Below are 5,000 nucleotides of genomic sequence, written 5' to 3'. Positions count from 1 at the left end.
AAGGATGTCACGCGACTAGTTAGCAGGCTAGAGTCTCGTTCGTTATCGGAATTAACCAGACAAATCGCTCCACCAACTAAGAACGGCCATGCACCACCACCCACCGAATCAAGAAAGAGCTATCAATCTGTCAATCCTTCCGGTGTCCGGGCCTGGTGAGGTTTCCCGTGTTGAGTCAAATTAAGCCGCAGGCTCCACTCCTGGTGGTGCCCTTCCGTCAATTCCTTTAAGTTTCAGCTTTGCAACCATACTTCCCCCGGAACCCAAAAGCTTTGGTTTCCCGGAGGCTGCCCGCCGAGTCATCGGAGGAACTGCGGCGGATCGCTGGCTGGCATCGTTTATGGTTAGAACTAGGGCGGTATCTGATCGCCTTCGAACCTCTAACTTTCGTTCTTGATTAATGAAAACATACTTGGCAAATGCTTTCGCTTCTGTTCGTCTTGCGACGATCCAAGAATTTCACCTCTAACGTCGCAATACGAATGCCCCCGCCTGTCCCTATTAATCATTACCTCGGGTTCCGAAAACCAACAAAATAGAACCGAGGTCCTATTCCATTATTCCATGCACACAGTATTCAGGCGGGCTTGCCTGCTTTAAGCACTCTAATTTGTTCAAAGTAAACGTGCCGGCCCACCGAGACACTCAATAAAGAGCACCCTGGTAGGATTTCAACGGGGTCCGCCTCGGGACGCACGAGCACGCACGAGGCGGTCGCACGCCTTCAGCTCGCCCCACCGGCAGGACGTCCCACGATACATGCCAGTTAAACACCGACGGGCGGTGAACCAACAGCGTGGGACACAAATCCAACTACGAGCTTTTTAACCGCAACAACTTTAATATACGCTATTGGAGCTGGAATTACCGCGGCTGCTGGCACCAGACTTGCCCTCCAATAGATACTCGTTAAAGGATTTAAAGTGTACTCATTCCGATTACGGGGCCTCGGATGAGTCCCGTATCGTTATTTTTCGTCACTACCTCCCCGTGCCGGGAGTGGGTAATTTGCGCGCCTGCTGCCTTCCTTGGATGTGGTAGCCGTTTCTCAGGCTCCCTCTCCGGAATCGAACCCTGATTCCCCGTTACCCGTTACAACCATGGTAGGCGCAGAACCTACCATCGACAGTTGATAAGGCAGACATTTGAAAGATGCGTCGCCGGTACGAGGACCGTGCGATCAGCCCAAAGTTATTCAGAGTCACCAAGGCAAACGGACCGGACGAGCCGACCGATTGGTTTTGATCTAATAAAAGCGTCCCTTCCATCTCTGGTCGGGACTCTGTTTGCATGTATTAGCTCTAGAATTACCACAGTTATCCAAGTAACGTGGGTACGATCTAAGGAACCATAACTGATTTAATGAGCCATTCGCGGTTTCACCTTAATGCGGCTTGTACTGAGACATGCATGGCTTAATCTTTGAGACAAGCATATGACTACTGGCAGGATCAACCAGGGAGCTGCGTCAACTAGAGCTGAGCAGCCGGCCGCCCGGGAGTGTGTCCCGGGGGCCCGCGCGAACACGCAAGCGTCCGCTCAATCATTCTGCAAACAGGAGGAGGCTGAGCTCCCCTGCACAATACACCTCGAAACCCTCTCAGGTCCCGGCGGCGCGCAGCGCCGTCCCAAGTACTTGGTCGGGTTCGAGAGAGGCGCAATCGCCCGGAGTTAGGCGAGTAGACGCTTTCGGTGCGACCACCCGTGCTCCCAACTGAGCTTGCCGCTGCCGACAGAGGCCCGGGAGCGTGCTGTCGTGGCATTGCCGGCGGGAGACAACACGCGCCACCTACGGTGACCGGCAGCTCCAACGCCAGCGCCACAGAAGGACAAAAGCCCCACTTGGGTGCCGAAGCGAACTCTCCCAGCACAGCGCACGCGCCAACACATCCGCACAGCTGCGATACAAACCACCAGCGAGAACCGCTGGGGCGACCGAGCAGCAGACGGCGTCGCGGCGCCGAGCGCCGGGCGGCGGCGCATCCTCAACGCACACAGTCCTCAATCGGACCAGCACACTGAAGATGTCCACCGCGCTTCGCACCGGGCCCGCGAGGACCTACTTTGGCCGCACGGCGCCGCGCGCAGGGTGCGCCGGCGCGCAGCTGCGACGCCTGCCGCGTCCGTCGGCCGGCGCGCCTGCCACTGGCCGCCCCCACCAGCCGGCTGTAGCGCGTGCGCCCACGCACCGCGCGGCCAGCACGCCGGGAGGCGCCCCCTCACCGGCCGGGGACGGTCCCACCCAGCCACCGCCGCGTATCGCTTCACACCCAGATGCCGTTCAGTTTCGTCGGCATGGTGGGTATCGCTGGAACAACCGGTTAGTACCTCAACCTATCGTCGCCATCACCGATTCACCCCTAGCGAGAACAACCGCACCACAACAGGTTACCATTTGTTCATTTGCGTAACTTCACCAGAAAACGCAGGCGTCCATCGCCATTTGCAACTTCAACGATTATTGCATGCCTGTGTCAGGTGTCACGCCACACTACGTCTGCCCACATACACGCAACAAAATGTGCACGCCTAGACAATACGTGGAAGGTGGCCCCCGTACGTATGCGATGTCCATTGCTCGAACGACTGTCAACCGGCCTCTGTAGCATGTCGCAGATATGGAACGCGGTGCACCATGCCATCACGGTGTGTGAGGAGAGACGACTAGGTCCGAATACATCAACAGACAGCTCATGCTGATCGCCATCCACGGCGTCCGTTCCTCCCACACGTCTCTATGGCGTACCACACTGCAATCCAGCTCTCATAGGGAGACGACACGTAGCTGCGTGCACAATATTTGCACTGTATGGTCCGCCGTTTTTGGGCGCAGTCGTTGTGCGGTCACACATGTGCCACGATGTATCATTCAGTACATAAGGACGAATGTGCAGTACAGATTGTGGTTCACGCGTACGACATCAGCGGACAGTTGACACAGGCCGCACCACAACGTAGCCTGAGTACGTCGCATGCGAAGGGCATTGAACATGCAAACTTCTCACCAACCAGCTTGCGAAGGCAGGGGGCAAGGTGGGGACGTGGGGAGGGGCGGCATGTACGTCCTGCTGCCATCCACATTACAGTGTACAGCAGGAGCATGTGGAAAGTGAGCAAGACTTGCAAGGTGTTTAACATGAAGCGATACACAGGGGTGCGGGCAGTGCGAGTAGCGAACTATATTGCGAGGGTTGCGGGTGGGCAACACTACAGTAATTGAACGAGTCGTATAACAATTACAGAGCAGGTTTAGGCGACAACGTGGGTTACGTTAAGGCGACAACATGGGTTAGGTTAAGGCACAACATGGGTTAGGTTAAGGCACAACATGGGTTAGGTTAAGGCACAACATGGGTTAGGTTAAGGCACAACATGGGTTAGGTTAAGGCACAACATGGGTTAGGTTAAGGCACAACATGGGTTAGGTTAAGGCACAACATGGGTTAGGTTAAGGCACAACATGGGTTAGGTTGAGGCACAACATGGGTTAGGTTAAGGCACAACATGGGTTAGGTTGAGGCACAACATGGGTTAGGTTGAGGCACAACATGGGTTAGGTTGAGGCACAACATGGGTTAGGTTAAGGTACAACATGGGTTAGGTTAAGGTACAACATGGGTTAGGTTAAGGTACAACATGGGTTAGGTTAAGGTACAACATGGGTTAGGTTAAGGTACAACATGGGTTAGGTTAAGGTACAACATAGGTTAGGTTAAGGTACAACATAGGTTAGGTTAAGGTACAACATAGGTTAGGTTAAGGTACAACATAGGTTAGGTTAAGGTACAACATAGGTTAGGTTAAGGTACAACATAGGTTAGGTTAAGGTACAACATAGGTTAGGTTAAGGTACAACATAGGTTAGGTTAGGTTAGGTTAGGTTACACGTTGTTGTACGGAAAGGTGTAGGGGGGGGGGGGGGCGGGGGCGGCAGGTTCGTTGATAGTGATTATAGTAAGTGAATGCTTGTGACATGATCAGATTTGTCACGTCAGGATGCACCTTTGGCTTATTAGAGGCGGCGCTCCAATTCTATGCTTGTGTGAGACCTGTGTCTTTGACTCATGTCATTGTTTGTGCGCTGTGACAGGAGGTACTATTGTGATGTTGGGTGCACCGTTGTATAGGACATGTGTGGGTGTTGGTGCCTGGTCTGCGCAATGGTGGATGTCGAAAGGCTGGGATATTGTATTTTCCGCACGGACCTCCTGGTCTGGTTGTGATAGTGTGGATTGTGTAATGTGGCGGAGAAGATGCACTGGATGTTGTTCCATGCTGGTGCTTACATATTGTATGTGCGCCTGTTAGAAGCAGAGAGTGGTGCGTGATCAGAGTGTCTGGCTGACGTGTGGTTCCCATTTTGGGCAGACTCTTTCAGCATGTATACGGACAGTTGTGTATATTTGCTGTAGTTTGATGGCTCTGCATTGATTACTAATCAGCGCCGTGTGTACGGGTAATCTGGTTCCAGTCCAAAATGTTCCATCTGTGTACATTAGTGACAAAGACTCCCCCCATGCAGTGGGGCTCGGTCTGTTATAACTCTTCCGCGTAATATATTTGCCCCACGTTTTTGCGACTGCGAGTGCGAGTGCAACGCGCATGGGGACCGACATGCTGATGGCTCGGTATCGGACGCCGTACAGTGAGCAACGCGATCGCGTCTCTCGCTCGTAAGTGGTACAGGTCGCGGCTCATGTATACGGACAGCGGGAATGTCGCATATTGGAAATAACTCTTCATGAAACGCAAGTTATAGGGGTGGATTGCACTTTACGAGTGCGGGAAACGTCCGCCGTTCATCCGCTGGAGGTGCGAGTTTGGCGGTTGGGGTGGTGCACGAACGGGTGCGGGTGGCGTCATTGCCGGTCCACGGCTTCGTGCGGCAGAGCCACTGGAGATTGGGTGCTATGGTCGACAGAGGCTGCAGCCTTTGTGGGTGGCGTCGAAAGGCGGCCACTGTGGCGCCATCGCTGTCTTAGTCGGCTTGGCGTCTCATA

General features: G+C 54.0%; 1 non-coding gene across 1 annotated transcript in view; it reads right to left on the bottom strand.

Moving 5' to 3' along the window:
* Nucleotides 1-1,462, bottom strand: part of LOC124733133 — a 1,909-nt gene extending 447 nt beyond the window's left edge. The window contains exon 1 of the ribosomal RNA XR_007008929.1: nt 1-1,462. This exon is cut by the window's left edge and continues 447 nt beyond it. This is a non-coding gene — a ribosomal RNA (small subunit ribosomal RNA).
* Nucleotides 1,463-5,000: the final 3,538 nt, after the last annotated feature.

Source organism: Schistocerca piceifrons, unplaced genomic scaffold, assembly GCF_021461385.2.
Source record: "Schistocerca piceifrons isolate TAMUIC-IGC-003096 unplaced genomic scaffold, iqSchPice1.1 HiC_scaffold_1382, whole genome shotgun sequence".
Taxonomy (NCBI): domain Eukaryota; kingdom Metazoa; phylum Arthropoda; class Insecta; order Orthoptera; family Acrididae; genus Schistocerca; species Schistocerca piceifrons.
Note: the sequence above shows the minus strand (reverse complement) of the source record. Positions and strands in the feature narration are given on the sequence as shown.